General features: G+C 35.8%; 1 protein-coding gene across 2 annotated transcripts in view; it reads right to left on the reverse strand.

Moving 5' to 3' along the window:
• DLGAP1 (DLG associated protein 1) overlaps positions 1-20,524 on the reverse strand; it is a 614,261-nt gene that overhangs the window by 511,582 nt on the left and 82,155 nt on the right. For both annotated transcript variants that reach the window (XM_063451516.1, XM_063451517.1), the window contains exon 2: positions 11,748-11,821. The gene's annotated coding sequence lies outside the window, so the exon portion shown is untranslated. The remainder of the gene's footprint in view (positions 1-11,747; positions 11,822-20,524) is intronic.

Raw genomic sequence — 20,524 nt, forward strand, 5'->3', positions numbered from 1 at the left:
TCTCTCCATATACATATGGAACTCCTGGTGGTGGTAGTGTAGTATCCACAGTGGAGGTCCAGAGTTAATAGAAGAATTGCAGGATTCAAACAAATAAATAAAAACAATATAAAAGTTCAATAATATCCGGTTATTATTGAACTTTTATATTGTTTTTATTTATTTGTCAATGGTGATATAGTAGTGCTGTGCATTAATTGTACCTTTTACACACGTAATGTAGCTTAATATATGTATGTGGGGTTTTTAAAGGGACACTATAGTCACCAAAGCAACTTTAGTTTAATGAAGCAGTATAGTGTATAGATCATGCCCCTGCAGTCTTACTGTTCAATTCTCTGCCATTTAGGAGTTAAATCACTTCTATTTCTGTTTATAAACCCATAGTTACACCTCTCCTGGCTGTGACTCACACAGCCTAAATGTAAACAAAATGGTTTCATTTTCAATCAGATGTCAACTTACTTAAGCAGTTGGTATATCCTGCTCTGTAAATTGAACTTGAGCAGAAGATAAGAAATTCTAAATTAAACCGTGTTTGCAATAAAGGAAATGTAAACATTAGATTACTCTTTACAGGAAGTGTTTAGAAAGTCTGTGTAAGTCACATTCAGGTAGGTGTGGCCAGGGCTGCATAAAGAGTGATTAAGCCCCTAAATGGCAGAGAATTGAACAGTGAGACTGCAGGGACATGATCTATAGACCAACACTGCTTCATTAAGCTAAAGTTGTCTTGGTGACTAAAGTGTCCCTTTAAACCCAGTAGTTTATGATAGTCAGGAGACTAGCAAATCTGTAGATGATAATTATATGTGATGTACTTTTACTCACCTTTGATATGTCTGACTGTTATCACTGTGCTGTTCACCTACAGTTGTGCAGTACATACCTATAGAGCCATAATGCATTTTAAGCTTTAATTCAATAGGGCTTATTCACTAAACATTGAATTATAAAACTGTGGCAAGGGAATTGCAAAATGTAAAGCAAATATCCAAGCTTGGAGAATTTGTCCAGTTTTATGACAGCTACATCTTTCATGTTTGACCTTTTGTGATCAAGTGCTGAGCACAATGTTGAAATGTGTGAATATAGCAATTTAGCTATGGTGCAAAGAGTTTTAAAGAACAAGAAGATCAAAGATGTGAGAAGAATTCATCAGCCTGCAAAAGTTTAGGAAGTTAAAACTTCTTTACATTTATTTTTTTTATAATACAGCATGCTTCTTTAATGTGAAGCAATAAGGGAATATAAAATATGCAAAATCTAGTTGTGACAGAGGTACTGTAAATAGGGGATGAGACGTGGCATAATCCCTCTAAAAAAACACATTGTACAAGACAATATAGCCATTAGATCTTGGCCCCTCTGGACCCCGAGAGAATGCCACCAAATAGAAGCATCAACTGATCATTTTGCGCTTTATTTGAGCTCTGTAAATGCTCCATCTGGTAAACGGCTCAACAGCAGATCTAAATGAGACATCTTCAGTGCATAGCTCTGTTATTATCACAGCTGCACAGTGAACCATTCTGGGAAATTACAAGGATTTGTGAATGAATCCGATAACTGTGTGCCGGCGCTTAAAAAACATTATGATTTTGACCTATTGAGTCGTATTACAAGGACAGCAGAAAATAGGGTAAATTCAGATTTATTGCTGTTAATCGATTACAAACTGTAAACATATTAATAATTAAATTAATAAATTGTTACATATTGGAAATTTAAAGAAGACAATGCATTCTCTGTGGGATATAATAATGGAGTATAATAATTAAGAAATTCAGTTATTCTACTTTGGAAAAATATATATCATATCATTCATGAATGCCTACCGGGAGCATTCTGCTATTACCTGAATGTATTATGGTTCTCTACACATATTATCAAATGTGCCTTTCTGGTGGAGATATTAGTTTCTATATACTCAGTCATTTTTAGATGAAAACCATAAACTTATAACCAACGTCTCTTTGTAATTATAACTCTCGTTGTTCACATAGGATTAAGCTTCTTAGCTCTTTCCAATCTTGCAAAGATAATGTTATTGTAACTATGCACACATTAATAGTTATTAGTTAGCCCATATGCATTCGTTTTGGCACTCAGTGACTAAAGCAACATTAGAAAATGATTCCCTTTCTTTAGTTTGTATTTAAAACACATGCAATGTCATGGACACAAACACAACTAATGATGAAATCCTCATTCAAAATTATTCATTTTAGGAACTGATTCGGTTGTGTGTCCTACTGAGAATCTTTGTGGAGGTCACATGTGAAACAAGGATTCTGGCTAAATAATCGTCCAAATTAAAAAGTTAAACCAAAAGGACCAGGCTGGAGAGTTTTTCCAACATGTTTTTTTCAACATGATGTTGTGTCACATGGAAGCCCCACAAAAAAAGATCAGTAGTCTTTTGACTACCCATTTACCAGGAGGAACCCAGTCCAATGGCCCATTTTAACATGATTAGTAGCTGTTAAAATTATTGAGAAACAAGTCCTTACCCTGATGTTCTAGCCTGCTAGGATATCAGATTAGGTTAATCAAGTTAATGAAGAAATCTTCCACTGGTCCCCAAGTATTTTTATAAAATATAGTGCCACGCATATGGTAGTATTAACAGTCAGTGTACACTGACTTCTCAGTGTAGCTAACAGGCTTTGACTTTATTTAGTTGTTGACTTGAATTAAACGTGGCAGTATAAGTTCTCTGCAGTAGCTAACTTTGTGAATGACTTAATTTAATGACTGATTGTGAGATTTTTCTAAACATAGCTATTTCTGCCGCCATTTGGCACGTTATCTGCAAAGCCAGTGCAAGTCAAGTTTATTTAGTCAATAAACCACTATGAGTAATTATATAGATTGCCCCCAACTTTTGGGGGAAATTGGAATCTTTATCACCTTTTAAAGGGGTATTGTCACTTTCCAGGATTTTAATACTATGTTTACATATTCCTTATATATACATGTTTGTTAGGTATAAAAAAAATAAAACTTCATATAGAAACCAACACAGCTCTATTATGGGCCTGAATGCGTCCAGCTGTCAATAATTGTTATGTCATTTTCTCTCATCGAAAATAGTAAGAAATTGAAGGAACTTGTGTTCTTGTTGTTTTTTTATGTATTTTGTGAAATAAACATTATTTCAAAAGAAATAAGAAGAAATTGAAAAACTGGAATAATGTTTGTTTTTCCTCTACAACTGCCAGTGACTGTACCTAGACTGAACCAAATTCTGATGTCACTTCACAACTATAAAATATACTTTTGAAAGAAAACAAAGCATCACTTGAAAAGTGTTTTTTTGTTTGTTTGTTTTTTAAAGGTGTCATTTCAAGAAAATTGATGGTTCCCCTTTAAGCAAACCTTCCAAGTGTGATCCTTTTATTCATTTGTGCACTTTACAGTGTTTGAACTGTGTATTAGATATCTGTGAACTTTCCATATCACTCCAAGCTACTGTGTTTATTTTCTCTCTGCAAGTCAGCATAGGTCATTGTACAAAGATATTTCCTTATTGGAGAAAAGTGAGAATTTTAAATCTCATACACCCAACATATTTTCTAATTCAAGCATATTCACAAGAATGAGATTTATGAAAGACCACATTCAAATATTTTTCTTCTAGGTCAATGACTTAATTTCTCGTTTTTATATGTGAAATCTACTATCCAGAATATATTACAATGATCAATAAATGTGCTAAAATACTGCGGTTCGCGCAGTACATCCGTCAGTCTTCTAGTTTAAAACATTTCTGGAACAACAAAGCCAGAAGAACTGTAACCATCAATTGCGATGACAGATAAGATAACTTGTAACCCACTGATCTGAAAAATACAGACACTGTTATGCAGCCACATCAGCGGTAGTTGCTGAACTGCATCAATTAATTTGTTCTATTTTTCTAAAATACAATCCTATTGTTAGGGTCAAACAGTACAAGAAAGACCTCTTATTTTCTTTTGAGAGTTCAATTTAATTTTGTATCTTGTACACTTAGGCTACTTTGCTAATAGCCTGATTGTACTCGTATCCAAACTGGCACAAGAGCTTGTCTGAAAAAGCAAAATGTAATAATAAGTAACAATAGCACAAATGAATAAGAACATTTAAAGTTTCTGCTACATTCAGCTGCACAATATTTAAACTATTCACTTTGCATAATGAAAAATCTCAACAACATATTAAATAGAAAAGTGAAGCTTTTCACAAAGGAGTGTCCTGAAACGTTTGAATGTGTTTTTTGGTCAAATCAATGAGTAGGAAAATATAAAGGGAAACTATAGTCACCAAAACAACTTTAGCGTAATGAAGCCATTTTTGTATATAGAATAGATCATGCATATGTTTTCCCTAGATGAAAAAAACCTTTGCAGAAGAACAAGATTCCAGAATTGTGGCTGTCCCAATGGATCCAGAACACTAAGGAGGTATTGCCACTACCATCTCATCCTACTTATTACCCTCCCAGCATAGCCATTACCACATTGTATACATTCTTCATCTACAATGCAAAACAGTTCAGAAGGATATGTATGGCTTTTTTTAAATTTCCCTTTTGATGATCGACATATAATAACTATTATCTGTTAAGGAATATATATGTAACTATTATGCAAATAATCAATGAAAAATAATTAAATAAGAGGGTTGTATGAATGAATAGTATATGTAATAAATTATTGCATATTCTTTCCAATGAAATCTGCATTTTCCGATTTGATTGTCTAATAGAAGCTCGTTATCTCTTTAACTACAAATTGCCTGCTAGAGCCTGCAAACTCTTGTGTGTGATTGAAGTTCAATCAATAGTGCAAGAGATATGAACTCCTAAAGTAAACACAGTGTGCTGTATCATTGGTTTGAAAGTGGTACTTGTTTAATGGAGGCTGTGTGAGACACAGTCAAGAGATAGGTCTGGGCTGCATAAACAAAGTGATTTAACAGTTTAATAGCATACAATTAAGCAATGACACTGTAGGGTATGGTCAATACAACAAAAATACTTAATTAAGCCAATGTTGTTTTGATGCTTAGAGTGCCCTTTCAGAGGCATATAATTTATTTCATAGAACATCTCAAAGATTCCTGTTCCTTATCACAATGCATTTAGAATCTAGAGGAACTGAAGTCTATTGACTCAGCCTTGACGAGTGTTTTAGGGAACAGTGTGTTTATTATCACAATGCAATCTTTAGTAAAATAATTTATCACTTTAGAGTATAAAAAGAAAAAAAGGTGTTACAGTACTGCTACCATGCAGTTTAATATCTACTACCATGTAGTTTCATATAGTTATTTTTCAGTTGAGTCTTTATTGAAATGACCAACAACAAAAAAAATAACAGCAAGTAACTGGATAACAATTTCACGCAAACCATAAGAGCAGATGAACATAAAAGTGAGCGGTATTTAAGTAGACTTTTTTTACAATCAAAAATAACGAAAAACACGTCCATTTTTATTTCTCAGAACTAGAGAGATGAAGAAAGAAAGTAGAAGAGAATGGAGTGAAAGAGACAAGCAAGACAAGTAAGGAAGAAAATTAAGGAAGCGGTAAAGAAGAATTCGAAAAAAAAAAGATAAAGGGGAAGGCGGAGGGAAAACTGGATGAACCAAGTAAAGGGTTAGGAGGGGAAACGACTCCTGTCTCCTGGGAGTTGCTATTAATTTTTAGTGTTTGCATGCATCTCGTATTTCAGAGTAACTTGGTACATGTGAAACGTAGGTATATTTGAATTAGTTCTATTCACAAAGTGCATTTACTCAATTTTAAAACCAAGAGGAAATTGTTATTTTATAGTGCAGTGATTCTACACTGCATCTGAGGGAGTTTGCTAAAGAAAAATAAAACATCATCTTCTTCTGCTTCTTTCTTTTGATAATTCCAATTATTGGTGGCATCTGAATAAATAACAAATACCTAATTCTGTGAACAGTTGGACATTTATACACGCATGTACACACACATATACATGCACACATACAAATAGACGAATGTGTTTAAACTGTAACATAAACTCAATGTTCAAGCCCAGAAGCACGTTAAAAATGCATGTGGAGAGCCAAGTCAATGCATTGCCCTCAAGCATTTTTTTCCCATCAAACATCTGTTTTTTAGACACCAAAGGTGGAAAACTCAAAATCTCGAAGCAAATGAACATATTCAGATATTGCCACTGGTTTACTCTACGTCTTTATGGAGCTTCGGCAAGATACGGAATTCGGCCGAACACATAATCAGCCCAAATTTGGACTAATCTCAATTTGTCCGAAACCAAAAGCTCAAGTCTAGTTATTATTGCATTAAATAATCCATGCTTTTATTTACACAATATTTAAAAAAAAAAAAAATACTATGTAGATGTTTATCTTTCAAACTCTGTGTGTGCTAAGATTTTTGAATTAAAAACAGAACACTTGTCTAATATATGCTGTTTCTGACACTATTTGTATAATTTGTGAACCTTGGTGTTTTAAGCAGTCTTGGCATACATTTACATAGCCTCACAGAAAAACTCACACATCAAGACAACTTAATAATGAATATTAATGTCAGGTATAGTTCTTGCCCTTGTCAGATATCACCCATCACACAAACGTAACTCATGCATTACAACACCCTCCACACTCACACCCAGTCTTATAATGTAACTTTCTTATCAAAATGATTCCTGATATGACATTTCCACAGTGTTTGATTCCTATTTCTGTTCTTCATATTTTTTCAGCTGTTTTTTCAGCTGACACTGTATGTAAATTATTACATCATTTACACCGGCACCTTGGCACATTGGCTAAACTATTCTCCATTTACACAAATGAGAGCAGAAATAGTTGCAATGGCTATATCTCAGTCTGACATTACTGACTTGAAGGGTAAGTTTTGCAGTGTATTTAAAGTGAAGGCAATTTTGCAATACATTTACAATGTCACACTCCTGGGATAAGCGTAAATCAGAATTTAAATCAAATGCTAGAATACCATAAACTGACTATCAGCTCTGTGAAAAAATACTATATGACTTGAAAAATATTCACGTTGGAGCAAAAAGATAGACAAAGAGAAGTTGAATATAAGGTTAACAGACCCAAGTGTGACTGACATGCTGTCAGACAGTCCTTATAATAAGTCCTTATGTAGCCTCTTTGTGCATGTTGCTTTTTAAAAGATACAATAATTACAGCTTATTTTATTGCAATCATTTTATTGCCTCCGATATTACTGTACAGCTAAGTATACAAGTATATCTTACAACTACATCTCCTATAATGTTTTGGCAGCATTATGGTTGCAACAGCATTATGAGAGACTTAGTCCTGGAGTGAAGTGCCAAAGGTTGCCTCACTGTGTCTTACGACATAGCTAATATGAGTTTATAGACACAAGGTTTATACATTACAGCATAGTTGCCATCAGTGTAAATACAGAATCCACATGAAAAATAACATAGTTATTAATGACATATAGATACTATAAAATACATATTGACATTCTCAAGCTCAGCACTCCCCTCTCTCCATGTTTTTGTCCCTCCCTTTCCCCTTTGTCTTAGCATACCCATGTCCCCCCTCTTCATATAAGTTGTTCTTCTCTCAATCTCCCATATCAAGTCTTCTTCCTAGTATCATATCAGTTTCATCTCTTATGACCTTAGTCCTTCATGATCCCCTTCTGTATGGCCCTACCATTCTTGTCAGCCGCTATCTCTAACCTATCCGTACATGTCAACTTTTCTCCTCACTTTCTTTGCCCTACTTCTATACTGTAGCAGCCCCCTAGTTTCTTCAAGCCTTTCATGTCGGTTTTCATTCTGTTTGCTCCCATTCTTTAAAATAGTCACATAGCTTCCCCTTCCTTACATATCCTGTCTGTGTCTTTCTCTTGCTTGCTGACAATTTTTGCTATTTTTTCAAATAGTTCATGTTTGTAGAGGATGTCAACGCATTCTACCAATCCGTTCACTGTATACAGTGACACAGGGTTTGATGTGCTTGTCTTTGTGGGTCAAAATATGTCATCTGATGCGAATTTGTTTCAAGTGTGTTGTTGATATAACATTATGTCAATGAGTGCTCATAGAGCATGTCTATGCTTGAAGTACTTCCCTAATTTGGAATTAACTGGTTCAGTCTGACAAAGTGACAACTACAACTCGATGCCCTGGGTATAGCCAGTCTAAGTTGCTGTTATGTTCAGACTGGCCCTAAGGCCAGTGAATATCATATACAATTTAAACTGTCACACAATTATAATATCATCACACAATTACAATTTACAACACATTGTATATTATAAAACATCAAAGAGGAATATGTAGATTTCAAGCAAACATTCAATTTGTACAAATTCAGCTTGAAACAAACATTAGACGAATTCAAGTTTCAACTCAACAATGACATTCTCTCCATCAAAATCAAAGCTGGTAAGTGCTAAAAAGGATCATCATATTGTCAAACATTAGTAATATCATACATATAGCACTGCCTTTTATCCAATCCATTCCAATTCTGGACAAATAATTATATATAACAAACATACATAAATCTGTAACAAAGTTATAATTTAAAAAAACAAAACCTTTAAATGTGAAGTTGTAGAATATTATAATGTATCAAGTTTATAGGAATTAAAAATATAGTAATAAGAAAATATATATATATAATAAGATTGTTAAAAACAATAAAAAAGGCTGCGCACACGAAATAAAGTCCAATTAAAAGTAAAGAAAGTCCAACTGTTTTTTTCTTACAAGTGTCCTTTGATAGATGAGGTCTTCTACTATTGTAGTGGTTCCACTTATTATGAAAGATAAAAAGAGAAAGAGAGACGGCCAATGGTGTAGTATGTAAAATTCAAATATAGACGTAAAAAATAATAGTATAAAACTCACATTTACCAGAGCTAATGTCCAGCTCTGGAATGAAGCGCGTACAGCGGTTTAATCCCCGCTTATGGGATATAAAGCAGGTTCCTCTCCGTGAATGGTGTCCAATTCTCGGGATAAAAGAAAACAGCCAATAGTGCTCACTGTATGGCAATATTGATAAAATAATAAAAGAATGTACTTACAAAGCGAGAGCAGACCCACTGCTCTATGATGACAGCTTGGGTGGATTGATCCCCACCTAAGGATTTCTTTTAAGTACAGGAAACTTCCAGGAATTTTCAAGGTTTCTTATAAAACCAATAAAAAATAAATAAAATAACAATAAAAAGCCAGGGTAAAAAAGAAAGGTTATGTGTCTATAAAAAAGATAATTGGCACAAGCAAATGACTAAAATACTTTAATATATAAAAAACACAATTTTTAAATATCCATAACGCATTTCGTCACAAAAGGACTTTTTCAAATGGAATAACATAAATAATATATATATACAAGCAAAAAAAAGGCGCTAAGTGATATAAGTAATAATATGACTACTTTCAAATCAGTGAAACACTATGTATAACTAAAAAGCTGCACCTCAAAGTGAAAAATAGCTCAAAATCACTGAACATACAATAGAAAAACGAATAAGGTGCGCTGTACCTTTAAAAATATATAAATAATTAGTGCATAAATAGTTTAAAGTGCAAGTGCAATGTGCAACACGTGAGGGTACCTTCAATAAGGATAAAACACACTTACAAATAGCAGCTGGAACATATAATTCAGTATGCCCTCAGGGTAATATATAAAACAAACACAGAAAGAAAAAATCATAGGGTAATATGCAATACCAGAGATAAAAGACTAGGATATATAGGAGTAACACTCACAATGGTAGAGCAGTGAAAGTCTGCTCTAACTTGAATGGCATGAGTCCTCTTTTCTCAGGACTCAGAGACCTTTAGGATCCATACAGCAGCAGATTCAACCTTTTAAAATAGGTTTATTGATAGACATATGTATAAATAAAAATTAAAAGTGATATGCCTCTTACAGCCCGTACAGGAGATGTCCCCAAAATTAAAAGCAGTCTCAGGAAACACAGTCCACACTTGCCGGTTTTCCTGCTCGATCGCCGCATACACAATACTTGTATTGTGTGTGCGGCGATCGAGCAGGAAAACCGGCAAGTGTGGACTGTGTTTCCTGTGTTTCAAGTATTGTGTATGCGGCGATCGAGCAGGAAAACCGGCAAGTGTGGACTGTGTTTCCTGAGACTGCTTTTAATTTTGGGGACATCTCCTGTACGGGCTGTAAGAGGCATATCACTTTTAATTTTTATTTATACATACGTCTATCAATAAACCTATTTTAAAAGGTTGAATCTGCTGCTGTATGGATCCTAAAGGTCTCTGAGTCCTGAGAAAAGAGGACTCATGCCATTCAAGTTAGAGCAGACTTTCACTGCTCTACCATTGTGAGTGTTACTCCTATATATCCTAGTCTTTTATCTCTGGTATTGCATATTACCCTATGATTTTTTCTTTCTGTGTTTGTTTTATATATTACCCTGAGGGCATACTGAATTATATGTTCCAGCTGCTATTTGTAAGTGTGTTTTATCCTTATTGAAGGTACCCTCACGTGTTGCACATTGCACTTGCACTTTAAACTATTTATGCACTAATTATTTATATATTTTTAAAGGTACAGCGCACCTTATTCGTTTTTCAAATGGAATAACATGTTATTCCATTTGAAAAAGTCCTTTTGTGACGAAACGCGTTATGGATATTTATTCCATTTGAAAAATGGATGTTATTCCATTTGAAAAAGTCCTTTTGGATGTTATTCCATTTGAAAAAGTCCTTTTGTGACGAAACGCGTTATGGATATTTATTCCATTTGAAAAATGGATGTTATTCCATTTGAAAAAGTCCTTTTGGATGTTATTCCATTTGAAAAAGTCCTTTTGTGACGAAACGCGTTATGGATATTTAAAAATTGTGTTTTTTATATATTAAAGTATTTTTGGTCATTTGCTTGTGCCAATTATCTTTTTTATAGACACATAACATTTCTTTTTTACCCTGGCTTTTTATTGTTATTTTATTTATTTTTTATTGGTTTTATAAGAAACCTTGAAAATTCCTGGAAGTTTCCTGTACTTAAAAGAAATCCTTAGGTGGGGATCAATCCACCCAAGCTGTCATCATAGAGCAGTGGGTCTGCTCTCGCTTTGTAAGTACATTCTTTTATTATTTTATCAATATTGCCATACAGTGAGCACTATTGGCTGTTTTCTTTTATCCCGAGAATTGGACACCATTCACGGAGAGGAACCTGCTTTATATCCCATAAGCGGGGATTAAACCGCTGTACGCGCTTCATTCCAGAGCTGGACATTAGCTCTGGTAAATGTGAGTTTTATACTATTATTTTTTACGTATTTATTTGAATTTTACATACTACACCATTGGCCGTCTCTCTTTCTCTTTTTATCTTTCATAATAAGTGGAACCACTACAATAGTAGAAGACCTCATCTATCAAAGGACACTTGTAAGAAAAAACAGTTGGACTTTCTTTACTTTTAATTGGACTTTATTTCGTGTGCACAGCCTTTTTTATTGTTTTTATTTATCTTGTTTCAAAGGGTTTGAGGGATCCCCTTTTTTAAGGTTGCTGCCTAATAGTTATCTAGCGCTGTCTCTTTCTTTTTTATTTAATATAATAAGATTGTGTTTGACGTGTGACCACGACTAAACATTTTATCGTGGGATATGTAAAAGAGTATAATAAATCAACTGATACAAAAACCATTACAATGTTCATGCATATATATTGACTTACATTTAAAGTGATTCCTTATCCTAATAATGGTTGGATGAACATCATTCTGGAAATGGATCAAAACACAGTTCTCTCTAGAATAAAACATATAATCATTAGTGGCTATAAAATGGTAAGCAGGATAATGATGCAATATAGTAATCAATAGCTTACAATGATTTAAATCGAATGGTTGAGCAGATAGGTTGTACTGGCAAGTACTGGTAAGCGATCTCAGCCATTGATTCCCAACAGTTTAAAGACAAGTCAGTAGCTTTTTCTGGATTTTAAATTGCCTCTTTTATAATGGCTGGCTACCATAAATAACCTGGTAATATTTTGACCGTTTATGGTTTTTGTCAAGACTAGGTCCATCCACAAGAAAACAATGTTTAATTGATACAATCCATGGGCGCCATCAAGTTATAGATTAATGTAACGAGAAATAAAAAAATAAAATAAAAATTTAACATATAAGATCTACCTGTGGAAAAGCAGATGGAGATTAAAATGTTTTATTTTTTTTGTATTAGTAAAAACATTAAGTCAATTTAAAATTCAGAAAAGGCTTTGAAACTTTAGTAAACTTTAGTAAATAACATTTATCGCACTATAGATAAAGATATTGCACTATATTTGTTAGCTTATGAAAAATATTGAAAAGTCTAAATGTCTGACTGATTTGCAAGCATTTCTTCTATTGCTGTGTACAATGAGAGTTTTAATGTAAACATATTTACAAGGGATAAGAATTGCACACTGCGCTGTCACGGTGTTGCTGCTTTTTTGTGGACTCTGAGGATGACTTGAGCAAAGGTGAGTGATGCACCGGCTTAGTCATTACAGCTCAATCAAGTTGTGGAATATACTGAGCAACCATAAAAGTAACACGCGGCAAGATGAGCAGTATAAAGCACTGATGACTGTCCTGAACATTTAAAGGGACACTGTAGGCACCCATACCCCTTCATCTCATTGAAGTGGTCTGGGTGCAAACTCTCATTACCCTTAACAATGCAGTGGGAATTATTTTTTTCTATAAACTGCAATAATTACCTCTGAGGGTTAACTCCTCCTCTAGTGGCTGTCTACCAGACAGCCACTAGAGGGACTTCCAGAATTGAAACTGACTTTTGGTCCGTTATCTGACGCTGGACGTCCTTAATGCAGAGCGTAGGAATGCATGAAAGCATTGAATAATGCAGGTCTACATTTGGGAGAAGGTCTACATTTGCGATAAGGAGGGGTTGGTTATGCTATAGGTGGATGTGCTATTGATGCAACTACTCACTGGGATCTTGCCTGTCTGTAAAGGGCCATTGCTCACACCTGGCCTCTGAAACATTTTCTAAGTTGAATGTTTGATTAACTTGCTGAAGGGGGAGGGAATTCAAGGAGGCAAGGCTGAGGGAGGACTTAGGGAGGCACGGTGTGGGGGGGTTCCAAAAGCACAGGGCTTGGAAGGCTGCCTGCTCCCACCAAAGGACAACCCTGGTATTCTTGACATGTAATAAAAATCACTGCTTTTTTTGTCTCTGTTTACCCTGTATTATATAATTATTTATTTTCAAACATGGTTTGATTCAACCAGTACTTTTATCCTGTTAAGACAGCAAAGTCACAATCTGTTCATTTGCTGTGTTCTACAATGCACATTTTCACCAATTTTACAACTGCCATCAGCTAGCAAAGCTAACGTAATGTCAAAGTCTCTTCGTACGTTACACAATGTTAGGTCACAGGAAGCCAGTTACATTAACTTAACATAACATCACTGGCAGTTAGCCTACTGGTTCTCATACATCATATTTTAAGTTGGAAACCACAGATTTACTTTTTGTTATTATATTACTATTTTCTGGATGTGACACTGGTTTTATTACATTTGAAGGTAATTTGTTTGGAAGCATTTTGGATTCACTATGCTTTTGAGGAGGGATACTTATGTTGTCCTTATGTTCTTTCTTGGTAATTGAGTTGTATGTGGCAATTTTATATGTGTCTTGATCTGAAACATAATTGTACCCCGATACATATACTGGAGTTCATAATAATAGAAGAGTTTTTTTGCTTGTTTTTTTTTTTCTTTTTTTTTCTGAGCTGTTAGTCAACACATTCCCTTAAATATTATTATGTTTTATTATGTCATCTTAATATTGATAAATGCATAAGTATGTGGTATAAGATGTTTGAGTCTTTTGATTAAAGTGTAAATTCATAAAACTATACCAAATACTAAGCTGATAAAAAAACAAAGAATCTTAATGGGGTTTTGTGATAACAATCTGTGGGACAGATTGCCAAGTCCTTGCAAGTTTAGATTCTAGATCACAGAAAGCTAATAGAAGCAATAATAATACTGCTATTGTATCTGCTATATTAGTGATCTGCATAATGCTGCCTCATTTATATGTCAAAAAAAGCTTATCAAACATCACATAATATGTTATTCTTCATATAAGCATTCAGCAATATTGATTAACATTTCAAGTCAAGGATTCCAGTATATCTAGGATATTATGTGAATACAATAAATGCTTCTATTAATAGAGTAATTCCATTACTTTGTCATTAATGTTTAGAATGTTTGACAAAAGCTAAGCTGATTGAATTTCGAGTGGTAGAAGCAACTTATAACATATATCGAACATCAAATGAATGAAGAAGTAACCATACCTCTTCTACAAGAAATATGACTATAGCTCTATTCACACATATGATATACCCAGGGGGCACAATGAGCTTGAGAAACACAGTCATTTATAGTTCATAGGCTGGGTGTTATGAGAATTGGACATGGAAGGGCATTGAAAGGGTAAGGGTGCAGACATGGAGTGCTTGGAAGAGAATGGGCAAGGTAGGGTAGTGCTAATGAAAATAAATTGCATGCACATTTAAATAAGGACTGATTATAAATGAGATATTAACTAGGATACCAGATTGTTGGAATCTTATGCTATATATTACAATGTAATGGATTCACAGTTAAACATTTTAAAAGAGAAATAAAACTTTAATTGGTCTGACGAGTCTTTGGATTACCTGGGAATTAGATTGGGATTTAACTGGAATAAAATTATTCAGAATAACTACTCATCTCTTAAATGGAAACCATTATACTGTATATATCATGGTTGGGTCGAATTTGTGTAATAAAAGATTACATTATACCTAAACTCAAATATTTAACCCCTTAAGGACACATGACATGTGTGACATGTCATGATTCCCTTTTATTCCAGAAGTTTGGTCCTTAAGGGGTTAATGTGCTCAATTCCAGTGAGGATACCTAAAAAGCTTCCTGAAATTTTCCTGAAATTCGTATAGGGTCACAAAAAAATCAAGAACTTCTTATAAAAATCTTTGTCGAAACCTAAAGGACGGCGGAGTCTCATTTCCAGATGTATTCATGAAACATGATGCAATTATGATCACGCATCTTTTAGCTTCAAATTGAAAATCCAGATCAAGCAGCATGGATGGAAATTGAAAAACAAGCTTTGGAATAGCTTTTAAAAAGATGAAAGTTCAAAACAAAATACTTATAGACCTATTTAGGACTGCGAAATATCTAAAAACATGTTATCAAATTATAAAAAGAACATAAACATAAAGGGGAATTAAATAATATCAAGAATTGGGAACAAGAAATTGAAGTTGAATTCTCAGATGAAGAGTGGGCAAAAGCATTCAAGCTAACCAAAAATAATTCATAATATTATCATCTATGAAAATTTCCATTTGAGACTTGCAATCATCCTCATGCGTCTCAGCAGCCAATATCTCCTCTCTCTAACCCTCAGTCCGTCTTCCCATAGGACTTTACTTCATGCTTCTACAATCAATCCATGATCTAGATTGTTCAGTGTTCCTGTAACCTTTCCTGCTTTCAGAGACTGATCCAGTTTCATTTGACTGGTGTTGGGGTGCACTATCCTTCTTTTCATTCTTGTTCCCAACGCATAATAGACCATAATTGTCCTGCTGTTTTGGAACTTACAAGTTAGACTTGGAGATTTTTTTGGTTACGAACTGCATTTTGACCGATTTGGTGATCAAGCAAATTCCCAAACTAAACCGAAATGTAGCCAAATCACAAACTAAAAAAAGTGCACAATGGACAAGCATGTTTAAAAACAGAGATTATTGATGGAAAAAATGTGCTTGATGGCTATGGGACTGCAAATGTTGATTTTATGCACAGTTCAGGTGAGAAGTGACCAATAGATAAACAAAAAATGAGTAAAGAAAATCCATATTTTATATTATGTATATATTTTGCTATACAATGACTGGATCATTTCTATGCCCTTTTGGTTGGTCTGATTTGTTTTCCCAAATCTTTCTTCATTATGAAATAAGGACAAGCCAGACTGACATATTTATATTGGTACTGATAATTCCCAATCTAGATAATAAGGAGAGTTTTTTTCTTTCTACACTAACTCACAGTTAATAAGTTCATGGTTTGAGATAGAAAGTGAAATACTTTTGTTCCCCAAATAAAGATTTTAGATGCTGTGGTTATTTTTTTTTTATAATGTATTATGCCATTAGTCCTTAAAGGACCACTATAGTGCCAGGAAAACAAAATTGTTTTCCTGGCACTATAGTGTTAATAGGTCCCCCCAACCTTCATGGCCCCCCTCCCGCCGGGCTGAAGTGGGAGGAAGGGGTTAACATTTTACCTTTCTCCAGCGCAGGGTTCCCTCGGCGCTAGGGACTCTCCTCCTCCTTCCGACGTCATTGGCTGAATGCGCATGCATGGCAAGAGCCGCGCGCGCATTCAGTCAGTCCATAGAAAATAATTTCTCAATGCTTTCCTATGGAAGCTGGCGTCTTCTCACTGTGAAAATTACAGTGAGAAGCGCCTCTAGCAGCTGCCAATGAGACAGCCACTAGAGGCTGGATTAACCCTAATGTAAACATAGCAGTTTCTCTGAAACTGCTATGTTTACAGCAGGCAGGGTTAACCCTAGATGGACCTGGCACCCAGACCACTTCATTGAGGTGAAGCAGTCTGGGTTTCTATAGTGGTTCTTTAAAAGGAAACTGTAGTGCCAGGAAAACAAACTAATTTACTCGACATCAAGGCCCCTCCCCCCATAATACAGAAGGGCTTAAAAAACCCTGTCACTTTCAGTGCTGGCTCGGGTCTGCCTTCACGCCTCTCCTGCGGCAATGGTGCACTCGCATTAGGATTTCCCCATAGGAAAGCTTTATTCACTGCTTTCCTATAGGGATTCTGGTTATGCTGGAAGTCCTCATGCATAGCGTGAGGACGTACAGCATAATTTAGGCGACCAAAAGTCGCCATAACCACCAGAAAGTTCCTCTAGAGGCTGTCTGATAGACAGCCACCAGAGAAGGAGTTACCCCAGGCAGCTAATGATTGCAGTTTATTAAAAACTGCAATAATTACATGCTCATGTTTAACCCCTTAAGGACCAAACTTCTGGAATAAAAGGGAATCATTGACATGTCAATGAGCTGAAGTGGTCTGGGCGTCTATAGTGTCCCTTTAAGGAGTTTATTAGGGCTTTTGATCACTTTATGTTCTCCTGAAGTATTTATAATATTTAATAGGTTACAAAAGCATTATAAAGACATCTAAGTGTATTAGTCACTTAGTTCAAAGGGAATATTTATAGATCAAAACATAACTGATAACAGCCACTCCTGGTATTGCTTTACACCAATTTTATATTCTGCTGCTCTCAAAGCTGAATAAAGTATAATGTCAGCAATGTAGGGTTAACTTGTGATCTGGGATAGAGAAAATTAGAGTTACTCCAAGGTCAGATGAATAACAAGGAGAAAGGCAACCTTTTTTCAACAAAACGGTAGCCCAGGAGACTTAGAGTAACTCAGCTACAGTAATGTATACAAAGTCAGACAATACGTCGGGAGTGCTAGGGTCAGAAGACAAAGATCCTGGTCCTGTTTCTAAAAAAAAAACATTTCCAGTATGTTTTCATGCAGAGTTATTTACTAAAGTATGAACGGCAGAGAATTGACACATTGTGGGCAAACATTTTTAAATTCCCTTATTAATTCTAATCAGTTACTAGTTTAGTGAATTACCTTGCATAATATTTTGCATCAAAACATCACAGGACACAAAAAAAACCCACAAAAAGCATTTGTTTTCTTAATGTGTTCTATGATGTCACATAACCTATATAACTTTTTATTTGTGGATTGATGTCATTTATACTGGCCACTTTGCTATATGTCCTTACTAAACCTCCTAATAATGGTCCAGCATTACTTTTATTACACTGAGCACATAGCTAACGACAAGCCTTTGTCTTTGGTTGAAATGCGGTCTTTATTTATTGCTTGGTGTAACAAAAACAATTGCTGTTTTCAAAGGACATGTCTTTATTTTAATGTTTAGTAACTTAACAAATATTGGACCATGGTTCAGGTTGCATCTTTCTACATATATAACGTCCTCAGTCCCTGCTACTAATTTACTATAGATATCTTTACTATGACAGACAGAATCTCATCAAGTATGCTTTAAGTAAGTGAAATGCATTCAGCTGATTGACAATGAAGTATTTGGGGTGACCATGGCATGCTAACAGTTAAAACAAGGAAGTAAAAGAAGAGTGGTGAAGGTAGGACCAGTGCAAGGATTTTTGGGTACACAGGCAAAGAGGATTTTGCCCCCCCCCCCCCCACCCAAAAGTATCTTCAGCTGTCTACTTCTTAACCTGCCTTTTGTTTCGTATCCCCTTTTTAAAATGCTCTCTTTAGTATAACTTATCTCCTATTTTTCCCCATTGTGTGTCTTACACCTCCCTTGTGTATTTCCTACAACCCCCTTTTGTGTGTCTTACTCCCTCCAGCACCTTTGTGTGTCTCCTTCTCTCCCAGCCCCTTTGTGTCTTTTACTCTTACCAGCTCCGTTGTGTGATTCTCTTTCACCACCGGTTCATCTATCTCCCCCCAGCCCCCCTGTTTCTCTTTTTCCTCTTCTCCAGCCCCACTGTGTCTCTTTCACCCCAGCCCCTTTGTATTTCCACCCCAGGCCCTTCTGTGTGTTGCTTTCATGCCAGCCCCTCTGTTATCTTTCTCACCCCTAGGCCCATCTGTGTGTCTTTCTCCCTCTTCATGTCCCTCTGTGTATCTTTCTTCCCACTCAGGCCCCCCTGTGTGCCACTCTCCCCTCCATGTCCCTTTGTGTTCCTCTCTCTTCCCCTCCATGTCACTTAGTGTTCCTTTCCCCCACCCTCACCTGTCTCTAAGTCCCCACCATTCTCCTTAATGTTCCTCTCCCCTCTCTTTTAGTGGTCCCATCTACCCCAGTGTTCCTTTTCCCTTCCCTCCTCTGTACCTTAGTGTTCCCCCTTCACATGTCCCATAGTGTTCTTTCCCCCTGTCCATTAGTTTTCTTTCCCCCTTCTCCATAGCGTTCTTTACCCCTTACTCCATAGTGTTCTTCCCTGCATCATGTTCTTCCTACCAAAGTTTTCTTCCACCCCCTTCCCTGTCCCATAGTGTTCTTCCCCCCTCCCCCTCTGTCCCATAGTGTTCTCCCCCCTTTCCTCCCTCCCCTGTCCCATACTGTTCTCTCCCCGTACCTTTCAGTCCATCCGGGTACAGGATGCTGAAGTTCCTGTACCGCAGTGCACACTGCTCCGCTCGGCCACGCTACACAGAGTGACTGGCAAGAGGGAGCGCTATGTGCCCACCTCCAGACAGTCACTCCAACCTAGCACCCCCCAGGCCAGTGCACCCTAAGGTGGCCGCTTGTGCCGCCTTATGTACGTGCCGGCCCTGGTTGAAAGCCCTGATACAAAAGCAATAAAGCAAATAATGCATTTCAAAGGCTACCCTAACACTGAACAAGAAGGTCATGGTGACTTTAAGAATTAAAATCAATGTTAAGTGCGCAAAAGGAATATTACAAAAAGTTCTCATGGTGCCTACATATTCTACGGATCTGTGTACGCGTCAAATTCTGAAATATTCTGTATGAGCATGCTAAAAACAGACTTATATATGTTCATATTATTTGAACATCTCCTGCACAGTAACACGTTTCTGCTCCATTTTTTATCATAATAGTTTATAATTTAGATCTGTTGTCAACTTCACGCAATCAACAACCTGCACTAGAGAACATAAATCTCAGGCTGCATTTTCACGAAGTGCTTTGAGTGGCTGTCTAGATGATTTAGCTATGAGCCCCCCTTTCTTTCTGGTTGCAATAAGAGAGTAACAAACGGGAATAGCTTACATAACCTATTTTGATCACCAGTCATTGACTTCTGTGCCATAGTTTTAGCTTGTGCATGCCTTCCCATCAGGCATAGCAGCACGTTGACTCAGGCTGTGTGAAATGTCACTCTGCTAGGTTGTCTCTCTGACTGTGCTCTATAGAGCATAAAATTAATCTTGGCATATTTGCAAAAAAGGGAAAGAGGAGTGTGTAGTTTTCTAAGACTTCAAAAAAATGTTTGTGCAGAGGAAAGCCATCACCTTGTTTGTTTTCTAAAAGTTTTGATAGAAGAACAAAATCAAATATTTAATTTATACAAAATTGTTTTGATAACTTTAACTTGAATTTTAAAAAAATGTTTCCTGTCCTTATATAAACGTATGCTGTTCATCTCTCTTTCTCTCTCCCTCTCTTTCTCTACATATATGTTTTAAATATTTCTATTTTACTACAGAGTATTGATAACCATTTGTTTATTTGTTGTTTGTTTTTTAAATTTTTTTTTATTAAACAGATTGCCACAAACAAACTTGATGTAGAGTTATATAATAAAACTAACACAATC

This window comes from Pelobates fuscus, chromosome 4 (genome assembly GCF_036172605.1).
Source record: "Pelobates fuscus isolate aPelFus1 chromosome 4, aPelFus1.pri, whole genome shotgun sequence".
NCBI lineage: Eukaryota > Metazoa > Chordata > Amphibia > Anura > Pelobatidae > Pelobates > Pelobates fuscus.